The 22,959-nt window shown below is 44.2% G+C and overlaps 2 non-coding genes across 2 annotated transcripts; both read right to left on the bottom strand.

The window, feature by feature from the left end:
* Positions 1 to 17,830: 17,830 nt before the first annotated feature.
* LOC113382359 lies at positions 17,831 to 17,985 on the bottom strand. The gene has a single exon (XR_003367655.1). It is a non-coding gene; the product is annotated as a 5.8S ribosomal RNA (ribosomal RNA).
* Positions 17,986 to 18,683: 698 nt separating this feature from the next.
* LOC113382360 lies at positions 18,684 to 20,619 on the bottom strand. Its single transcript, XR_003367656.1, has one exon. It is a non-coding gene; the product is annotated as a small subunit ribosomal RNA (ribosomal RNA).
* Between the last annotated feature and the right edge of the window lie 2,340 nt (positions 20,620 to 22,959).

The raw sequence follows: 22,959 nt of genomic DNA, 5'->3' as shown, positions 1-22,959 counted from the left end.
AAGTTTCACCACGAATGATTAAAGAAGCGCATTTAGTTATTTTAAAGGAACCGAATGGCCATGTTGGGTTACACAAAATTGGAAATGAAGATTCGGAAAGTAAAGTAATCAATTGAACGAGTTTTTCGCCGATAAAGGAATAGCTCTCGATTCTTTGATAGGCATATGTTGCGATGGTGAACAGCAAATACAGGCGTAAAAATGGTATTTTACGTCGATTTGAAATTCAGTTAAACAGGCCACTGCATTGGTTTGTGTGTCTTCTCCACTTTAACGAACTTCCACTTCGCCATTTATTTAACTATTTGGAAAAATCATTGACCACTGGACCACGAACAAAAACTGGAATATTAAGCAAACAAATTGAAACATGCGAAAATATACCGGTGAGTTATAACATATTTACTATTTTTAACACCCTATGTTCAAATTCAATATAATTTATTTTTTCCTATATACTTCCAGCCGGTAAAAGACTTTGAAACAATCCCACTTGAAAATTTGACTGATATAAGTCCTGCTGAATCGACAACTGACTCAAGTTATTTAATAAAAATAGCTAAAGCAGTTGCTTCTGGAGAAGTATCGACAGACTTAGCTAACATGAAACCAGGGCCAATAGCACATTCCCGTTGGCTCACGAAGGCTAGTAGGTTACTTCGGTTATATGTAACTACTAATAAGCCATCCAGAAATTTGAAAATTCTGGCAAACTACGTAATGAAAGTATTATATTCCAATGTACTTTAACATTAAATATTACAACTCTGTGGTGTATGGTAGTATATTATTTTATAAATTTATTAGCTGGACGCATATTTAGACTCGAATTTAAGACAAATTGTGAACAATGTTGCTAAAGAAAACGCATACTATGCTCACTCGGAAAATATTTTATTAGCAATGTTATTTGATAATAAAAGGAAATACGAGATTCACTATAAGAAAAATCTTATATTACCGTAATAATGTGGAAGACCTGACGCAATTGAGAGATTACAAACACCCGAAATAAATTTCGAATGCACCGACTATACTAATATGATAGATATGGATGATTATTCAAATATATCCGAACCAGCCTTTACGCTAAATATTCCTCATGAACATCTAGTACAATATCTACAAAGCAATGAGTGTCCATGGAGTGACCCTAAAATTCCTGGTCCACATTCAGGGAACTGAGAGACATGTTCAATTACTGGCTAATGTATCAAAACGCGTATTAGAGCAAAATCGCGAAGGTGTTATGACAGCGACACTACTATCTCGTGAAAAGCATCCTCGACTGGAAAGAAAGCAAGATGTCAGATATTATTTATTTAAATTGTATTAGCTAAATGTAAGAAATTTTATTTTAAATAAAAATATAATTTAAAGAATAAAAATGTTGTGTTTAAACCATGTCATTAAATGAAATAGAATAATATATGTCATTCCTAAAAACCCAAAACAATATTTTTCTACAAAAGTAGTTTGACCTGTTTCGACATAAGATTCTAGGTTAGGCTTACTCGCTAATGTCCCCTAAAAGTTTACTTGATGTAGTCTGATGTACCCGTAAGTTACTGATTTCAAAAAGCCGGAAAATGTTTTTAACCTGTTTCGATGCATGATTCTAGGTTAGGCTTACTCGCTAATGTCCCCTAAAAGTTTACTTGATGTAGTCTGATGTACCCGTAAGTTACTGATTTTAAAAAGCCGGAAAATGTTTTTAACCTGTTTCGATGCATGATTCTAGGTTAGGCTTACTCGCTAATGTCCCCTAAAAGTTTACTTGATGTAGTCTGATGTACCCGTAAGTTACTGATTTCAAAAAGCCGGAAAATGTTTTTAACCTGTTTCGATGCATGATTCTAGGTTAGGCTTACTCGCTAATGTCCCCTAAAAGTTTACTTGATGTAGTCTGATGTACCCGTAAGTTACTGATTTCAAAAAGCCGGAAAATGTTTTTAACCTGTTTCGATGCATGATTCTAGGTTAGGCTTACTCGCTAATGTCCCCTAAAAGTTTACTTGATGTAGTCTGATGTACCCGCAAGTTACTGATTTCAAAAAGCCGGAAAATGTTTTTATCTTGTTTCGATGCATGATTCTAGGTTAGGCTCACTCGCTAATGTCCCTTAAAAGTTTACTAGATGTAGTTTGAAATTATATATAAATACTGAATATTTTGTTAAAAAGGAAATAAATATACTGAATATTTTATTATAAAAGAATCGAAATATTTATAGGTTGGAAGTTACTAATTATTTAGAGTATATTACAAAAATTAAATAAAAATAGCAACTTGCACGTATTTTGCACATTGACAACTTACACGTATTCTGCAAATTGACAACTTGCACGCATTCTGCAAATTGACAACTTGCACGTATTTTACACATTGACAACTTGCACGCATTTTGCATTATAGATAACTTATACGTACTTTGCTTATTAGCAACTTGTACGCATTTCCAAGAAATTTAGCAAAAAACATTCTCCCTATTTAGAATTTAATGAATTATATCATATATTTATATATTAAAAATTATGAAAAGTTTCTCTTAAAAACATATATTTCGTAAACTTACAAAATATTTATAACTATTCTCTTGACATTATGGTTATTGAAAGAAATAATGAATATTTCTAGTATTGGAATTTGTCGATAAGTTTTGATTTACGTGCTGACTCACGCACGTTGTACAAAATAGCTAGGTAGATACCGAAGAAGTGTCACATGTACAGCATGTACAAGTTTTTGACTGTCAAGCCTACTGATTGTGGCATGCTGCAATGCGACTGCTTAAGGCTTATGCTCTAATAGCGTGGGGTGACGTCAAGCCAACATGACGAATCCCCAAGCCAAGGGCTGAGTCTCAACGGATCGCAGCGTGGTAACTGATCTGCCGAATACAACACCCCGCCAGGTACCTAAGTCGTTTACAAACGATTCCGAGTCTCTACATCGAACTAGTGACCCATGATCGACCGCTATAGGCAAGACAGATATAACGGACGGATATCGCCCCTGTCCAGGGCCCCATTCGGCTAAAAATGGCTCGTGCGATAAACGGCGTGTGCCGAATACCTAATAAATCACATTGTATTGAGCCTTTCGACTCACGAGACTCTTAGAGATATCGTTGCTTACTTTGTCTAGAAAGGATACGGCCTTAGAGGCGTTCAGGCATAATCCCACGGATGGTAGCTTCGCACCACCGGCCGCTCGACCGAGTGCGTGAACCAAATGTCCGAACTTGCGGTTCCTCTCGTACTGAGCAGGATTACTATCGCAACGACGATTCATCAGTAGGGTAAAACTAACCTGTCTCACGACGGTCTAAACCCAGCTCACGTTCCCTATTTGTGGGTGAACAATCCAACGCTTGGCGAATTCTGCTTCGCAATAATAGGAAGAGCCGACATCGAAGGATCAAAAAGCAACGTCGCTATGAACGCTTGGCTGCCACAAGCCAGTTATCCCTGTGGTAACTTTTCTGACACCTCTTGCTGAAAACTCTTCAAGCCAAAAGGATCGATAGGCCATGCTTTCGCAGTCCCTGTGCACACTGAGCCACGGGATCAAGCCAGCATTTGCCCTTTTGCTCTACGCGAGGTTTCTGTCCTCGCTGAGCTGGCCTTAGGACACCTGCGTTATTATTTGACAGATGTACCGCCCCAGTCAAACTCCCCGCCTAGCAGTTTCCTCGAATCGGATCACGCTAGAGTATTGTTGGCAATCGGCGCAATGGCTCACACCACTCTTATGCGCTTGGCTCTAGAAAACCGTGACAGTCGGAACGCAAGTTTTCGACGCACGCTTTCCGCCCAATCGAGTAAGTAAAGAAACGATGAAAGTAGTGGTATTTCACCGACGATATTACTATCTCCCACTTATGCAACACCTTTCATGTCTCCTTACAATGCCAGACTAGAGTCAAGCTCAACAGGGTCTTCTTTCCCCGCTAATTTTTCTAAGCCCGTTCCCTTGGCAGTGGTTTCGCTAGAAAGTAGATAGGGACATTCATTCATTCATTATTTATTCTTATTCCATATAGCTCGAGCTTTCACTCATTGCTATGTAGCGTCTACTTAATAATTGTTTATTTCTCAAATTTAAATATTATATTTGTGGGTATTGTGCAGGACCTTTGGCCGTCAGTGGGCTGACGTTTCCATCCCTAACCACGTGGAGGCGGTCCTGCCTTTCTAGCTTTAGTTTTGATTTAGGTTTTAGCTTTGGTTTTGCACTGCATTTCTGGTTTTAATGGCTTGTGCTGCAAAAGCAACCAGCCCCAGGTAATTGGCTTTGGTTTCCAGGTACACATCGAAGTTTGTGTTTCCTGCTATTTCAAAGAGACTTTGCCTTCTTAATTCATCATATCTGTCGCACATGACCAGCATGTGCGCGCTTGTCTCGCTTTCTCCACAGAAGGGACATTTGTCGTCTTCTGTGGCGCCCCTTGTGTAAAGTGTGTGCTTAAACGGACCGTATCCGGTCAGAATATACACGCACTCTCTACTGGGTTTAAACCACTTGTTCCTTGTAGCGTATGTTATATCGCCAATGAAACCGTAGGTTATCCTACCCGTATTTGCCAATTCCCATCTTTTCTGCCTGTGGGAGTCGTCATGATTATGATAATATATTACATTATAAACTCCCAACATAAAAAATATATCAAATTTATTGACTATAAAAATAATACGATATAAAAATTATACATGACAAGTACTATTGTTTTTTTACAATCCTGACATGGCCTGCTTGATTTCCCCACACATTCCCTGCCCAGTGTTGATCTCACAGTTTAAAAAGAAAATACAGGGAAACACGTTATAAAAAATGTGGTGGGAAAGCAGATTATAGCAGACCAGTGTTGTAATACTGGTCAATTACAAATTTCCATGTTTCGTCAGCAGATCCACCGTATGTGGTGATTCGACCTGCCATCAACTCCATATTCTGCATAAGGTTCTGACCAAAAAAAAACATGTGGAAAATTTCCTGAAACTCGATGACGGTGAACTTCTAAGATTCAGCCTCGATCTAATTGGTATTAGTTATATCAGAATTACCTAATGTTTAGAATGCATAATTTATGGGTACAGTTTCCATTTCTGCAAGCGTTGCATTCGTATCGGATGAATTCCGATCAGAGAAAGAAGTTGGCTCTTTATCCAAATCAGGATCATTGGTTTCTTTAACATAAGAGTCCAGAATTGTGGAATCCAATAAATTATGTCAAATTTTGTTTTGACTCGTCGTTGTCACCGATAATGGGAGGTAGCATTATAAGACGATTTGTTGAGTTAACGGACGAGGAGAGGTTGAATTGCATTCCAATGACAAGTCTAGGCTCCAAATTATTTTTTTTTGACAGCGATAAACACTGAGGTCTGGGTATGCCAAATGAGTAACCTCGGAAGTCTGATCCAAATAGTAAGTGCGTTAACTATGATGGATTGGACTGGACGTACCTCATAGATCGTCTCTGAAGACCAGTGATTATGGTGCTGCATCAAAATCAATTTTTCTTAAATCCTTGAACAAATAAAACTCCTTTATCTTCATCTCCATCGTCGTGAGTCACCAATGTGGGAGTCGTCATGATTATGATAATATATTACATTATAAACTCCCAACATAAAAAATATATCAAATTTATTGACTATAAAAATAATACGATATAAAAATTATACATGACAAGTACTATTGTTTTCTTACAATCCTGACATGGCTTGCTTGATTTCCCCACATGCCATTCCAGCTTTATTGCTTCATTTATCATTTTAACCTCTAGATTGAGGGTTTCCCTGCTTAAGTTCGCTATTGGGTTGTAATTATAATTGTTCCAGCTAATTTTCTCATTTCTTTTTACAAGGTTTATGATGCCTTGTTGTGTAATTTCTAGGTCTAGTGGCATTTTGCCACTTATTGTTTGTAATGCATTTGTTGCGGTGGTACGGCACGCCTTGGTGAGTGTCAGCAGAATTATTCTTTGCGCGGCGTTCAAGTTTCTAAGGTTGTGCGTGTGGGACGACTTGTCAAACCACGCAGCAGCGCCGTATGTTGCTATAGGTATTACCACTGCTTTGTACAAAGTGTCAAGGGTGCCTCTTTTAAGGCCCCATTCCTCCTTTGCATCCCTCCTGATTTTCAGGATAAAGCTGACTAGTTTTTCCCTCAGAAACTTAGTGTGCGCTACAAAGTTTAGCCTGTTATCTATAGTAATTCCCAAGTATCGTACTTCTTTTGCATATTTCAGGCTATTGTTGTCAACTTTAATGATCGGTTGTCTGCCTTCATTAAATTTGCCCTTTATCATCATTGCGACAGTTTTTCCACTGCTGACTCTCACTTTATGCGTCACGCACCAGTCCTCAACGCATTTAAGAGCCATAATACCAGTTCTCTCCAGATCATTTCTGGAGTTTCCTTTAATTATTAACGCCAAGTCATCTGCGTATGCAACGGGCTCTACAGTTTCTCCTAGCTGAGCTAGGCCGTCTAGAAGAACGTCCATGCAGAAGTTCCATGCAACAGGACCAATTATTGATCCTTGTGGACATCCCTTCTGCATGCTTCTTCCAACCTTCTTTGTGTTGCCTCTTACATAGGCGCTTCGCCTTTTAAAGTAGTCCTTGACTATATTTACCATATGGCTGCTGCAGTTTGCCTGCGTCAGCCTATGTGTGATGGCGAGCCACCACAGGTTATCGAAGGCACCTTCAATATCCACAAATATAGCAAGTACATACTTCATATTCGTTGCCATGCATTTTCTAAACATTAGCAGTGCGTCCTCCGTGGAGACGCCTGCCTTAAAGCCAAATTGTCGTGCATTGCACATGTTCATTTCTGTATAATTTGTCTTAATACGCTCTACGAGTATTTTCTCGTAGATCTTTCCCATCACTGGCAGAAGGGCAATTGGACGGTATGATTTGGCAAGCCTTCTGTTTTCACTCCCTCGTTTGGAAATTAGACATAGATTTGCCTGTTTCCAATCGGTAGGAAAACTGCCATCTTGGAAGCATTTATTTAGTGTACTAAGGATTGCTTGTTTGTTATGACTCCATAATTTTTTAATTATTTCGCCAGTGAAGCCGTCTTCTCCTGGGGCTTTTTTATCTTTTAGTTTTAGTAATGCCCGTTCTACATCGACAGAGTCGATGATTGGTTCGAGGTTCTGGTTTCGATATTGGCGTATATTTTCTCTAATTTTAATATGATCAGCATTCTCTTGCTGATCGTCTGTAGGCAGGCACTTTTTAAGAAGGACGTTTACAGTTTCTTCCCATGTTTCACTGAAGTTCCCGGAAGGGAGTTCTAGTGAGCATAGAGAAGCCTTCTTGTTTATTTTATCGCATACAATTTTGTATACTATACTCCAGGGATCTTCGTTACCAACGCTTGTCACAAAGTCTCTCCATGAGGTTGTTTTACGTTCTCTAATTTCTTTGACATAGTTATTTCTTGCCCTTTTGTATGCCTGCATTTTGATTGGTACGTCATCAAGACATAGTCTCTTGGCCCGCAAGAGACACTTTTTGGTTCTATTAGTTTCCCGCCTTAGACAAGTCAGCTCCTCCGACCACCATGGCATGACCTTGCTTCCGGCTTTCCTTTTGGGCATGGATTTGTCACAGATTGCTTTTAGCTTTCTGTTAAATATCTTAATAGCGCTATTTGGGTCTAACCTCTGCAGAGACTCCAGACTTTGTTGGTCGAATTCCCTCTCCACCAGTTCCCCGAACCTGTCCCACTTAGCCTTTCTTGTGTTATAGCCTGTTTGGTTCTTTATTTGCCTTGTGGCTGATGCTTCAAGCACTATTTCAAATGTTAAAAGGCTGTGATCACTGGTGGTCGCTATATCACTCACATTCCAGTTGATCACTTTTGAAGACATATTCGGGGTTGTAAGTGTTACGTCTATATTTGTGTCCCCAGCTTCACTTGGGTATGTGTAGTTGTAACTAGGCTCATTCAAAACAACTAGGTTATTAGAGGCGATCCACTCCTCTAGTTCCTTACCTCTGCTATCCAGAGTTTTCGAAAACCACAGACCAGATTTTGCATTTGCGTCTGTCGTGACTATGATGGAAGATACTTATGTCGACTGAGAACTGCATGTAGCAGTTTACGAGATACAAGCTTTCTTTACAAGTACATATCTCTACGCACATTATATGATCACATTCCAGCTCTAATCTTTGAAAGATATCATATTCTCCGTCTCTTACTACGATTGCAACCCAAGGATTGGTCGTTTCCGGTTGTAGTACTCTCAGTCCTGCTGAGGTGTACCCTTTTATCATGCCCCTTATTGAGTAAGGTTCTTGAATACAGAGTATGTCAAGTCCTAACTGATGAAAAATAAGTTCTAGGTTGGCTGCTGCGGATTTAGACCTTTGTGCGTTAACTTGGGCTGCTTTTAGTCCCATGAAATTTTATTTTTGTAAATTTGAAGCTGTTTCTCGTACTCAGGACATAACTTCCAAGTCACCTTGTGGCCTTTCTCCTTGCGTTTATTTCTTACGCAGTTTACGCATTTTGCGTCTTGATCTTTGGAGCAGTCACTCGTGGTGTGCTCACTGCTGCCACAATTCTCACATACAGGTTTTTCGACTCTGCCCTCGTTGAGTAGTCTACTGGCGTGCTTTCCGGGTAATTGGATTACCCAGTTGTTTTTACCAAATTTTGTTCTGAATTTGGTTACCACTTTGCACTCCTTTCTTAGAAGCTCTGCCTCTGCTTCCTCTAAGTGTTCAAAGTTTTTCAGAATTAGACAGTCCAGGAAGTTTTCTTCCTGGCAGTCCTCTTCTACATCATACATAATTATTTGTGGTTGTAGCTTTTTGGGCTCTTCCACAACTAATTTTTGCGCACTTAAATTTGCTCTCTTAATTATTTCTATATCTCGCTTTGTTTGAACCTCTAAGACAACTCCTTTGTTTCGGAGTTGCCGTATGCCTCTGACTTTTATTAGCTTACTAATATCTTTAAGACCAGTTTTTACGTGGTCTTTTATTTCGTCATTTGATCTCCTGTCTGTTTTGTCACATTCAGGCTTAATGTATATGAATTCGCTCTTTGGTTGCTGTTGCACTGTTTGCGTTGGGACTTTGTTGGGTGCTCTAGATGCCACATTTGCATATGACATGTTTGTGGTTCTTTCTTTATATTTGGTCTCTGTTTTTCCGCGCTCTAAAATTTCTTTTTGAAGCATAAGCTCCAAATTAGACCATTTTTCAAGGATGAACTTGATTGCGCCTTTGGACACTTTATTTGAGTCATTAAAGAGAGAACTTTCAAGTTGTTCTCTTTCAATTTTAACCTTATTCAAACTATCCGCAGATAGATTGGTTGTGCTCTCTTTAGGGATCGTAACCCCCTTCTCTACCACTTTCTCTTTAGGGGTTGTATTCCCCTTTTCCACCACTTTCTCTTTAAGGGTTGCATCCCCTTTTTTAGCCACTTTCTCTTTAGGGGTTGTATCCCCCTTCTCCAGCACTTTCTCTTGGGTTTTGGCTTCTGCCTTTTGGGCAGCGGCCGTTTTGGACAACGAGTTGTCCGTTTTTATTTTTGATTTTTGGGTGCTCATCATTGTTCCCACGAGTATAGGAGATTAGCAGTCGACCTAGGTAGCGCTCCCAGTGCCTGGGCAAGCCTGTTACTGCCGAGGTGTCGGCTGGTGCCTCGGAGTTGGTCGCTCAGGGCTGTATTTCCTCACAGCCATTCACTCCGTCGGCGCGCGCCCTACCTTAGAGTTGAGGGTGTTTTTTTATAGATGTTCCTTCCTCGTGTCCCGGGCGTTTAAGCCAAGGACCCCGTTCTCCAGAGACATGACCTAGAGCTTGCGGTGTGTGCCGCTTTTATGTGGGAATCAAAGATGTTCTTGCCCCACAACCTTCCTCCTTTACCCGGGCTTAGGACCGGCAGCAGCGCGCAAGAATACGTCTGCAGGCGGAGTTAGTAGATAGGGACATTCATTCATTCATTACTTATTCTTATTCCATATAGCTCGAGCTTTCACTCATTGCTATGTAGCGTCTACTTAATAATTGTTTATTTCTCAAATTTAAATGTTATATTTGTGGGTATTATGCAGGACCTTTGGCCGTCAGTGGGCTGACGTTTCCATCCCTAACCACGTGGAGGCGGTCCTGCCTTTCTAGCTTTAGTTTTGATTTAGGTTTTAGCTTTGGTTTTGCATTTCTGGTTTTAATGGCTTGTGCTGCAAAAGCAACAAGCCTCAGGTAATTGGCTTTGGTTTCCAGGTACACATCAAGGTTTGTGTTCCCTGCTATTTCAAAGAGACTTTGCCTTCTTAATTCATCATATCTGTCTCACATGACCAGCATGTGCGCGCTTGTCTCGCTTTCTCCACAGAAGGGACACTTGTCGTCTTCTGTGGCGCCCCTTGTGTAAAGTGTGTGCCTAAACGGACCATATCCGGTCAGAATATACACACACTCCCTACTGGGTTTAAACCACTTGTTCCTTATAGCGTAGATAGGGACATTTCATTCATTATTTATACTTATTCCATATAGCTCGAGCTTTCACTCATTGCTATGTAGCGTCTACTTAATAATTGTTTATACGTAGATAGGGACAGTGGGAATCTCGTTAATCCATTCATGCGCGTCACTAGTTAGGTGACGAGGCATTTGGCTAAATCTGTCCCAGTGTCGGGATACTTCCTGGTTTTCGACCAGTCGCGATTTATTTAGCGCATGATTTCCTCGAGACCAGAGTGCTATGTCGAGAGACAAAAACACCCTAATAGCCGCGGTTCCATCATGCGCTATTGTGACGCAGGATTAACAAGTCTCTCCCACGGGCACCACCCACTTCCCACCGAGGCCACCGCCGGCCCAGGCATGGAAAAACCACCAGTGTTGGAGACCGAGTAGCAGCAACGCGGATCGCTACCGGTCCAATTCAACACTGATGTAGAGGATCCCTCGCAGGTCCATCCGCAACCTACTTTACAGGGAACAGCAGAGTTTAGTCAGCCACCGATCGCCCTGAATCCCCGTAGAGATGCAGTGCGATCGAGGACCGTCCACGGGGCACCGCGCGGAGGTATCTGCTGCCTTTGACGGGCAATTATAGGATAAAGAAGGAAAACAAGGGGAGGAAATAATAGCCTGTCAAATGCCTCACAAGCCAGAAGGGCTACACATAATATAAATGGGACATTACAGACATCACAAATGGGCCTCCCGTGACTGTCCTTCTGCGCTATTAGGAATCATTGAATGAGTATATGGGAATCATTTGAGCCCGCAGCTCCGACACATGCGGGGTGCGCTTCAGGAGGTCACCGCCCAGTTCAAATTAGTTTCGTCAGTAGAAGTCATAGTCCGAGTGTAGTTGTGTGGGGAACCGCCAACATCGCACACTATCCGTCGAGAAATCTGTTGTTCATCTCGATGGATGTTCTTAGGGCAACAAGGGACGAGGTTAGGCCAGTGCTTTTAGGATGTTTGGAAAGGAGGGATATATTGAGTAGGGTGCTTGGGGGTAGGGCGCCACGAGACCCAACAACTCTGGGTAGAGGCACTCATATTTTTGGATTTTTTCGGAATAGGCTTTGCCGAGAGAATTGCCCTACTCAAATCTAACAGTAATATCGACAATATATGATCGATCGCCGTCCCAGAGAACGAGGTCGGGCCTAAGCCGTTTCCCGTCAACAGTGAACGTCGCTTCGGTCATATAATGTCCGGCAGGGTACTTGTCGATAAAATTATTACGACATAGAGTCACGATCTCGTTGTGTCTATGTATTCTCTGCGGCTTAACAAAGGAACACTGGCCCAGCACATGTCCAAGGGTCTCATTGGCGGAGTGACATCGTCGGCATTTTATGTCGTTCATGGGTGTTGCTCTAGCAAGAGCTGCTTTGCACCCGAACGTATTTGTACGGAGGCGAAGAGAATCGATATAACGTGAGTTGCCCTTGAGAAGGTGGGGCCTCCAGAGCCAGGAATTCCCGATTAGGTCCTTTCGGAAACATGGAGCTCCTAGACCCTGGGACGCGCAACTCGCCCATCTTCTAAACTCATCCTCGATGGCTCCTCTCTTCGCACTTTCTATGGCCTTGATGGTTAGGGGACCTCTAATGCCTGCACGATATGCCATCTCAGCAACTTTGGTACCGACGTTGTTCTGTTCCCACAATGCCTCCAAAAAGGGGTCGCCGGAGTCTCGACATCTGACCATCGATCTAAGGAAGGAGTAGGTAGCCACTCGTTCCAATCGCGGTAGGCCAAGTCCTCCGTTTCCCGGGGAGGTGTGTAGAAAAGCAGAGCCGGTGGAGTGAGGAAGGTGAAAGATTTTCCTTACAAAGTTGCGAAGAGCCTTATCCAACCATTGTAAGTTGCCCTGAGATGGCGGGTCGACGGTCAACCGGTACAAATAATGCGGAATGATAAAACGTTTAAGCAGCTCCAACTTCTGAGTGGGCTTCAGCCTTAACCTCTTGATTCTAGGAAGACTGTGATGTAGGTCGCTAACTACCTTTTTGTGCTCAAATCCTTCCCAGGGAGAGAACTTTAGGCCAAGGTAGTCGAAGTGTCCATCGGGCCCGCATTGAGGAAGCGTTTTACCGCTTATCCCAACTTGCGGGTCCGACAGAATCCACGACTTTCCCCGGATTTGAAATTGGAAACTGCTACATTTCTCAACCGCAACATGCATGCCAAGATCAGCCAGAAATTTGGTAGTAATATCTAGCTTCGCTTGAAGATCCTGTGGGGTTTTACCAAAAACCACCAGATCGTCGGCGAAGGCCAGAACAGAGATACTCTGGGAGCCAATGCTTACACCGTCTCCATTGCTCTCCAATTGTTCTAGCAAGGGGTCCAAGACACAGTTGAAAAGCAGTGGAGAAAGCGGGTCTCCCTGCTTGACTCCTCGCTTGATATCAACCGTAATCTTATCATTCCCCAGCTTGATCTCGGTGCGGATGTTCTGATGCATGGACATCACCAGTTCTCTTGTGTGGCTGGGTAAACCTAGTCGAGCCAACGCGTCTCTGATTGCGGCATGTGGAATTGTGTCGAAGGCATTGGATATGTCCAATACGGCACATGACAACCCGTTATGTCTCTTGGCAAACTTTGTAAGTTCGCTTAATGCGAAGATGTTAAGAAAGCACCCATTTTCCAGGGTGAACCCTTTTTGTCTATTATTAAGGGTTATACATCTCCGGAAGCCATTTTCGATGACACCGGAGAAAAGTCTTGCCAAGAGCGACGCTATAGTAATTGGGCGCCAGTTCTCCGCCTTAGAACAGTCCTTACCCTTCTTGGGTATGAGAGTAGTAGTACAAACCCTCCAGGACTTGGGGAAGTACCTGGACCAGACAATTATGTTAAAGAGCCGGGCTAATACAGTTTCCGTCCCTTTGAGCCTGGTAAGCTCTGCCTTGCTCACACCGCTCGGTCCAACAGCCATTTTTGCGTTAATACGCTTAATTCGCTCCCGAATGGTGTTGGGAGCGATTACGGGGAGACTTTCGAGCACTGATATAGCAGGCTTCGGATCGACGATGGGAAGCTACCTTCCCATGCGGTTCCCCAGAGCCCGTCATATAGTGTCTTAATGTCCCCTGTCGGTGGACGAATGTTGTTGTCCACCGTATTGCAGCCAGAGATTATCGACTCAACCAGTTTATTGGGGCAGTTATGGTACAGGTCTTGATGCATTACGTAGTTAAATCTACGCTGTTTTCTGCGCTGGCCTCGATTGCGCCTGCGACCATGTACCTCCCTACCTTTTCTCCCCGATGTTTGTGGGGGTTTATTGACAAGAACAGGGGTCAAGACGCACTCAACGAGGTTATCAATGCGTTCGTACACATCACCAGGTTCGACACCAGCTTCTAGGGACTGTTTAAGGTCTTCGAGCTGGGCGGACGCTTCGTTGAGCTCCTCGGCAATCTCCATGTCCTGCCATTTTTCCCATTCCACCAAGAAGTGTTGTGCCCAAGATTTAAGGTCATCGCGCTCTCGTTCTTGTTGAGAGGCTACTACTTGGACAGCAACTTGGTGCCTAGTCTCATGATCATTGTCACCCGGGTGTTCTGGGGCGACTACCGCTAGGCTACCAACTACTGGATCGTCAATTATTTGACCAGCTCTAGTGCGCAGACCCAGCTCACCCCTTTTGTCCGATATTTGAGTGCGCGTCATGTGGGGGAGGTGTTCGTCCCTGATTTTGACTTTAACATTGGGACTGTTGAGGTCTTGATCATTGACCCTCCTCAGAGTCTCAATGTCTTCGTCAGTCCACACTTTCAGACGGGGTGATCCTTCGGGCCGTGCCGATCGAGGGCGGTCTAACTGTCGTCTGTCGTTCCTTACTTCAGGATGAGCATGTCGCTCATGCTGAGACAGGCCCGACTTTGAGGGAAAACTCGCAGTACATTCACTGCACTTGTGAGCCTCCTCTGGTCGTGGACCTTTACAGGAACGAGCATGAACAGTCAGACCCACCTGATTCCCACAGACCTGTTGGCAGTTTCTGCAGACGTACCTGGCCTTCCTATCCGGATGAAAGCGCCTCAGATGCCTCGAGACTTCGCTCGCAGAAGCAAGGACACACGCACCCGGACAGAAAGGGCAGGTAACGGCAACAAATGGCCACCACACAACTATGTCCTGGTCGATTTGTGAGCCAGAACCATCAGAATGCTCTCCTGGCTCACTCCGAGAAGCATTCTCGCAGGTACCGAATCCTGCGCCGATCATATCATTGTTGTTATTAGCCATAGTAATAATATGAGATGCAAGGTATTGTGGCAAAGTTGCCACTGTCTATATCTATAAGAGCCAACTCATAGTGGCGGGGCACTACTCCCGCCACCGAGGTGTTGAATATAAAAGAAATAGGAAATACCGGATCCATATAGTGAAGACAAAGCCCCTGTGAAGCCCTGCTAGATGGCTTAGTGGGGCAATAAATTCATGCCAGCTAGACTGGTCGATTATGTAACGACTCGGATGAGAGAGAGCGGGCCTACTCTTCTCTCAACCTTCGCTTTGCCTCTTAGCCGTCGGTGGCGAGACACTCACTAGCGTCGCTCCATCGACGCCCGGCTGGAACCACGAGGAGGTGGGCAAGCGTCTCCAACCGAAACTACTCTCTCTTAAGAGAGTCATAGTTACTCCCGCCGTTTACCCGCGCTTGCTTGAATTTCTTCACGTTGACATTCAGAGCACTGGGCAAAAATCACATTGCGTCAACACCCGCTAGGGCCATCGCAATGCTTTGTTTTAATTAGACAGTCGGATTCCCCTAGTCCGTGCCAGTTCTGAGCTGACCGTTGAATGGCGGCCGAAGAGTACGACTGACCGACCGAAGCCGGCACAGAAACCTCGCAGCAAGAAAGATCCGCGGGGGGCCTAGACACGGGACCGATCTCGGATCTAAGTCACAAAGACAATTTCACCTTGCCCAGGCCCGGCACATCGGCCTACGCACGCTTCCCAACCAAGCCCGGCACGCCCCGATTCTCAGAGCCAATCCTTATCCCGAAGTTACGGATCCAATTTGCCGACTTCCCTTACCTACATTTATCTATCGACTAGAGGCTCTTCACCTTGGAGACCTGCTGCGGATATGGGTACGAACCGGCGCGACACCTACCGTGGCCCTCTCCTGGATTTTCAAGGTCCGAGGGGAAGATACGGACACCGCCGCAACAGCGGTGCTCTTCGCGTTCCAAACCCTATCTCCCTTCTAGAGGATTCCAGGGAACTCGAACGCTCATACAGAAAAGAAAACTCTTCCCGTATTTTCCGATGGCGTCTCCAGGTCATTTTGGGTTACCCCGACGAACTCTCTTGCAAGGGCCCGGCTTGTAAACGGTTCCGCTGCCGGGTTCCGGAATAGAAACCGGATTCCCTTTTGCCCGATGGGTGTAAAATTTTATTCAAAATAAAATACACCGACATCAACATAGGATTTCTCCTGGGGCTTAGGATCGACTGACTCGTGTGCAACGTCTGTTCACACGAAACCCTTCTCCACGTCAGTCCTCCAGGGCCTCGCTGGAGTATTTGCTACTACCACCAAGATCTGCACCGATGGCGGCTCCAGTAAGGCTTACGCCCAAACCCTTCTGCGCACACCACCACGACCCTCCTACTCACCAGGGCGTCAAAACGAACTATTATGAACGTTTCTCATGCCTTGGCGGCCGAGTATAGGCACGACGCTTCAGCGCCATCCATTTTCAGGGCTAGTTGCTTCGGCAGGTGAGTTGTTACACACTCCTTAGCGGATTCCAACTTCCATGGCCACCGTCCTGCTGTCTTAAGCAACCAACGCCTTTCATGGTATCCCATTAGCGTCGTTTAGGCGCCTTAACTCGGCGTTTGATTCATCGCACAGCGCCAGTTCTGCTTACCAAAAATGGCCCACTAGGCACTCTGATCCAAATCTCTGGCTTCACTATTCAAGCAAGCCAGAGATCTCACCCATTTAAAGTTTGAGAATAGGTTGAGGTCGTTTCGTCCCCAAGGCCTCTAATCATTCGCTTTACCGGATGAGACTCGCTCATCGAATGCCAGCTATCCTGAGGGAAACTTCGGAGGGAACCAGCTACTAGATGGTTCGATTAGTCTTTCGCCCCTATACCCAGTTCCGACGATCGATTTGCACGTCAGAATCGCTACGGTCCTCATCCATCAGGGTTTCCCCTGACTTCGACCTGACCGGGCATAGTTCACCATCTTTCGGGTCCTAGCGTGTACGCTTCTGAGTGCGTCTCTTCTCGCAATGAGAGTGAGACGCCTCGGGATTGAGCACGCATCCGTGGATGCGGTCCTGTCATCCCTCAGTTTACTTAAGCAAACCTTTACGTTCATTGCGCCTTTAGTTAGACTCCTTGGTCCGTGTTTCAAGACGGGTCCTGAAAGTACCCAAAGCAATAGCATCGCTGACCGGTAATAGAGTCCGTTCGAGAACACGGTAGCTAACAGCTCGAGGCGGCATCGATGCCGGACTAGGTCCGACGGCCAATAACCGTCCGTGCTTGCAACCGGCCGAACGCTTAAAAGCGACCCTATACCATATCATTTATACCGTCTGGCAGTCGGCCGGAGCACGCGGGGTCTGGCGCGAATAAATTCGTGACAGGCTACCGCCGCGGTCGTAGATCGACACCAAACGGGTCGCGACGTCCTACTGACTTAGAGCTGCACTCTCAGCAACTCGACTCTGAGGAGAGATCCTCTCGATACGCGCAACATTTGCTACGGGCCTGGCACCCTCTATGTTAAATGGCCCCATTCAAGATGGACTTGAACTCGCCGCACGCACCGAGATAATCGGATCCTCCCTAACACTACATTTCCCGCGTCCGTCTCCGGCCGCGGGATTTAGTGCTGGGCTTTTCCGTTCGCTCGCCGCCGCTACTAAGGGAATCCTAGTTAGTTTCTTTTCCACCGCTTAGTAATATGCTTAAATTCAGCGGGTAATCTCATCTGCTCTGAGGTCGTATTATGATTATGATGTGCTTGCAAACGTTAGTAAGCAAGCGCACACAAAATCGACGAGGAACCTTTGAATCGTCCAAATTTGCCGGAACGAAACCGCATTTCGAAGAGTTCGGGTTTCCGGTTATTGGGAGGGTCGCAAGAATATAAAATCTCTAGGACACACAACTCGCCGTAATTCCACAGAACGTCAACGAACGGAAATGTCCGATGTTGCGACTGGCTCACACGTTGAGTGAATTATTTAAGAGCACGCATATACGCGAAACTTCATCATTCGCCGGCAAGCCGTTTAAAGCAAGCGGCAGTCTGGTAATGTTATACGACTCTCAGCCAGAGGTGGTCCGGGAACAGTATCCGAGGACCGCAATGTGCGTTCGAAATGTCAATGTTCATGCATCCTGCAGTTCACATGTCGACGCGCAATTAGCTGCGTTCTTCATCGACCCAGGAGCCAAGTGATCCACCGTTCAGGGTGATTTTATATATATTTATAAATGTTTCGATCGTGATTCCCTCGAAATCGTTTAAGATAACTCGGGCGATTCTGAAACTAGTATGATTATTATGGTTACAATTAGTACACCGTAAAGCTTTCGCGTTTCGGTCCGAGATACAAAATCTCGTTTCAAAATTGAAATATGAATATTTCACTGTGTGTGAGATTGAAAAATCTGCTTTCGCTGATTTTTCATTTTCTTAAAACAACGCAATGAAGCGAATGTTCAAATTCGCACAATTTGAATAAAATGTGCAGAGTATATAGAATACTAACGCAAGCGTTTACTACAATCGACTTTAAAACACTAGATTTTCATCTAGCGCCCAAAGAATTGATTGAGCTATGCGTTTAAAGTATAATATTCAAAAAGAACGCCGTTTTCACAACGAACTTCGTCATTCGCTCAGGCATCTGGCGATACCGAGCAGATATACATGGCAGTGCTCTCACACAATGCATAAGAACGCTAAGCGGTTGTAAACTGCGTAACGCTGCTTCTGCACACGGCGCAATATTTTGCGACTAGCTCCGGTCAAACGTTAATGAAACGAATGATCATTGCCAGAGGCTTTTGCCCACAGTATATTACACCATGGGAGCGCACAACATTTAGTCTGCAACATTATATTGCGACATATAGCACACGCTTCATTCACTTAATAGTAAATGTACGTTAATGATCCTTCCGCAGGTTCACCTACGGAAACCTTGTTACGACTTTTACTTCCTCTAAATAATCAAGTTCGGTTATCTTCCCAGCAACATCGGCAATGTCGAAACGCTGCCGCGCACCGGTCCGAAGACCTCACTAAATAATTCAATCGGTAGTAGCGACGTGCGGTGTGTACAAAGGGCAGGGACATAATCAACGCAAGCTTATGACTCGCGCTTACTAGGAATTCTTCGTTTATGGGGAAGAATTGCAAGCCCCAATCCCTAGCACGAAGAGGCTTCAACGGATTACCCGGACCTTTCGGCCAAGGAAAACCTGCTGATCTCTTCAGTGTAGCGCGCGTGCGGCTCAGAACATCTAAGGGCATCACAGACATGTTATTGCTCAATTTCGTGCGACTAAATGCCGCCTGTCCCTCTAAGAAGATATATTTGTACGCCGGTAGTGAGAACCACAACCAACAACGACCGAAGCCGAAGCGGAGGGTCTTTGCGATATCAGAAAGTACGTCTATTTAGCAGGCTAGAGTCTCGTTCGTTATCAGAATTAACCAGACAAATCACTCCACCAACTAAGAACGGCCATGCACCACCACCCACCAAATCAAGAAAGAGCTCTCAATCTGTCAATCCTTCCGGTGTCTGGACCTGGTGAGGTTTCCCGTGTTGAGTCAAATTAAGCCGCAGGCTCCACTCCTTGTAGTGCCCTTCCGTCAATTCCTTTAAGTTTCAGCTTTGCAACCATACTTCCCCCGGAACCCAAAAGCTTTGGTTTCCCGGAAGCTGCCCGCCGAGTCATCGGAGGAACTTCGGCGGATCGCTAGCTGGCATCGTTTATGGTTAGAACTAGGGCGGTATCTGATCGCCTTCGAACCTCTATTTTTCGTTCTTGATTGATAAAAACACATTTGGCAAATGTTTTCGTTTCGCTTCTGTCCGTCTTGCGACGATCCAAGAATTTCACCTCTAACGTCGCAATACGAATGCCCCCAGTTGTCCCTATTAATCATTACCTCGGAATTCCGAAAACCAACAAAATAGAACCGAGGTCCTATTCCATTATTCCATGCACACAATATTCAGGCGAATGAGCCTGCTTTAAGCACTCTAATTTGTTAAAGTAAAGTACCGGCCGCCCACCTCGACACTCGGTGAAGAGCACCTTGGTAGGATTTTGAGTTGGGCCGCCTTTTTACGGGCTAAGCCCACCGGTAGGACGTCCCACAGACATGCCTGTTGAACACCGCGAGCGGTAAACCGACAGTGTGGGACACAGATTCAACTACGAGCTTTTTAACCGCAACAAACTTTAATATACGCTATTAGAGCTGGAATTACCGCGCGGCTGCTGGCACCAGACTGGCCCTCTAATAGATCCTCGTTAAAGGATTTAAAGTGTACTCATTCCGATTACGGGGCCTCGGATGAGTCCCGTATTGTTATTTTTTGTCACTACCTCCCCGTGCCGGGAGTGGGTAATTTGCGCGCCTGCTGCCTTCCTTGGATGTGGTAGCCGTTTCTCAGGCTCCCTCTCCGGAATCGAACCCTGATTCCCCGTTACCCGTAACAACCATGGTAGTCGCAGAAACTACCATCGACAGTTGATAAGGCAGACATTTGAAAGATGCGTCGCCGGTACTAGACCGTGCGATCGGCACAAAGTTATTCAGAGTCACCAAGTCAAACGGTGAGCAAGGCAAGCCCGCCACCGATTGGTTTTGATCTAATAAAAGCATTCCTTCCATCTCTGGTCGGAACTCTATTTGCATGTATTAGCTCTAGAATTACCACAGTTATCCAAGTAATGTGGGTACGATCTAAGGAACCATAACTGATGTAATGAGCCATTCGCGGTTTCACCTTAATGTGGCTTGCACTGAGACATGCATGGCTTAATCTTTGAGACAAGCATATACTACTGGCAGGATCAACCAGGGTGCTATATATATAATAGCATAGTGCGTAAATGTCCCTCGGCGTCACCCGAGAGACCACACTTTGTATAGAAAAGTTCGATGAATATTTCTAAACAACGAATTTTCTTACATATATATATCTGAGTCGTACGATCTGATGTAATGAGCCATTCGCGGTTTCACCCTTAATGTGGCTTGCACTGAGACATGCATGGCTTAATCTTTGAGACAAGCATATACTACTGGCAGGATCAACCAGGGTGCTATATATATAATAGCATAGTGCGTAAATTTCCCTCGGCGCCGTCACCCGAAGACACACTTTGTATAGAAAAGTTCGATGAATTTTCTAAACAACGAATTTTCTTACATATATATATCTGAGTCGTACGATATTCCCTGAACTAACGAACAGTTTACATCGCGACTTGATATTTTAATATATTCTGTGCTGCTTACACAGAGGCTAGACCTTTAACAACCGTCGAAACGGCGGTCCGTACATGAAATTTGCGGTCTGCAGACCAGTTAATTTCAAACAGTCTTTTTACCCTTCGTTAGATTGAAAACGTCGGGGCGAATTTATTATAAGAATTCATCGTTATAACTAACTTTTTTTCTCGCTCGGAGAGTATTGAGTTATTGCATTTGTATATTTTATTTTCCGCATAAGAGTCTTTGCGTCAACGACACATGCCCGCGGATATGCTGTACAGTATGGTTGAACACTTATAAATAAGGTCCAGAACCCGCCGTAAACCGACATCCGAACATATACGGCGTATATTATTCTAGACACGGTCTACGACAGTTTGACCTGCAGCGACGGGTCGCCTCGGGTTACCGTGCGAACCATCACCGCGATGGTCTGAACAGGCTATATGGCGGGTCGCAAGAAAATAAATTCTCTAGGACGCGCACGCACCACTTTGCAATTTTAGAGCACATTGTGGTCCAAAAACAAACGTCCTTGCTTTAAAATTGAAATATGATATTTCACTGTCACTGTGTGTGAGATTGAAAAATCTGCTTTCGCTGATTTTTATTTTCTTAAAACAACGCAATGAAGCGAATGTTCAAATTCGCACAATTTGAATAAAATGTGCAGAGTATATAGAATACTAACGCAAGCGTTTACTACAATCGACTTTAAAACACTAGACTTTCATCTAGCGCCCAAAGAATGATTGAGCTATGCGTTTAAGTATAATATTCAAAAAGAACGCCGTTTTTCACAACGAACTTCGTCATTCGCTCAGGCATCTGGCGATACCGAGCAGATATACATGGCAGTACTCTCACACAATGCATAAGAACGCTAAGCGGTTGTAAACTGCGTCACGCTGCTTTTGCACACTGCGCAATATTTTGCGACTAGCTCCGGTCAAACGTTAATGAAACAAATGATCATTGCCAGAGGCTTTTGCCCACAGTATATTATACTATAGGAGCGCACTTGATTACAGCAATAATTTGTCGAGTAATCACAAGATTTCATATTTGTGGTCAGCAGACCCAAATAATTTTAACTCGCACCGATCGAACTTTCATAAATGAATGATCCTCGGTACGAGAAGCTTCGTCAGTTCTGCTTCACCACCCATCTATTTGACTTTAGTCCATTTGTAAAATCCTATATTATTAAAATATATAGATTCTATATTTGCGGTCCGCAGACCCAAATAATTTCAACTCGCTCCGATCAAACGTTCATAAAACGAAAGACCATCGCTGCGAGAAGCTTTGCTAGTTCTGCTACATTCACATATATTTGACCGTAGTCAATTTGTAAATCTTATATTATTAAAATATAGATTTCATATTTGCGGTCCGCAGACCCAAATAATTTCAACTCTCTCTGATCGAACGTTTAAAAACGAATGATCCTTCCACCAGTTATCTATAGCCGCAAACCAGCATCCGAATATATACGGGTATATAATTCTAGATATGGTTGGCTCACAACATTATTAAAAGTTACGCTAATATATCATTGACAGACTAAAAGTATCGAATATGATGTAAAAACTACACCGGGGAATGATATCCGCACCCGCCTGAACAACATAGCGTACTTTAGCCTGAGCTTGCTCGCATCGCACTCGACACGACCTATCCCCCTATATAAGGCGCGCGGCCACAGCGTAGGTATTCGACTGAGTCCCAAGCGACGTGCATTTGACCTGCGGCGAGGGCCTGCTCGCGCTTACGGTGTGAATCGTCAAGACAAAAGTCTGGGAAAATTTCGAACTGTGAACCCCTATCATAGAAATTTTTTTTTCGAAAATTTTGTTAGATGTTCAAACAGTTTTATATATATGGATAATATTGTAAAGACAATTGGTATTGTCGTCAAAAGTGT

Source organism: Ctenocephalides felis, unplaced genomic scaffold, assembly GCF_003426905.1.
Source record: "Ctenocephalides felis isolate EL2017-DRISC unplaced genomic scaffold, ASM342690v1 CF-g0.4_SCAFFOLD_03428, whole genome shotgun sequence".
NCBI classification, from domain to species: Eukaryota; Metazoa; Arthropoda; class Insecta; order Siphonaptera; family Pulicidae; genus Ctenocephalides; species Ctenocephalides felis.
Note: the sequence above shows the minus strand (reverse complement) of the source record. Positions and strands in the feature narration are given on the sequence as shown.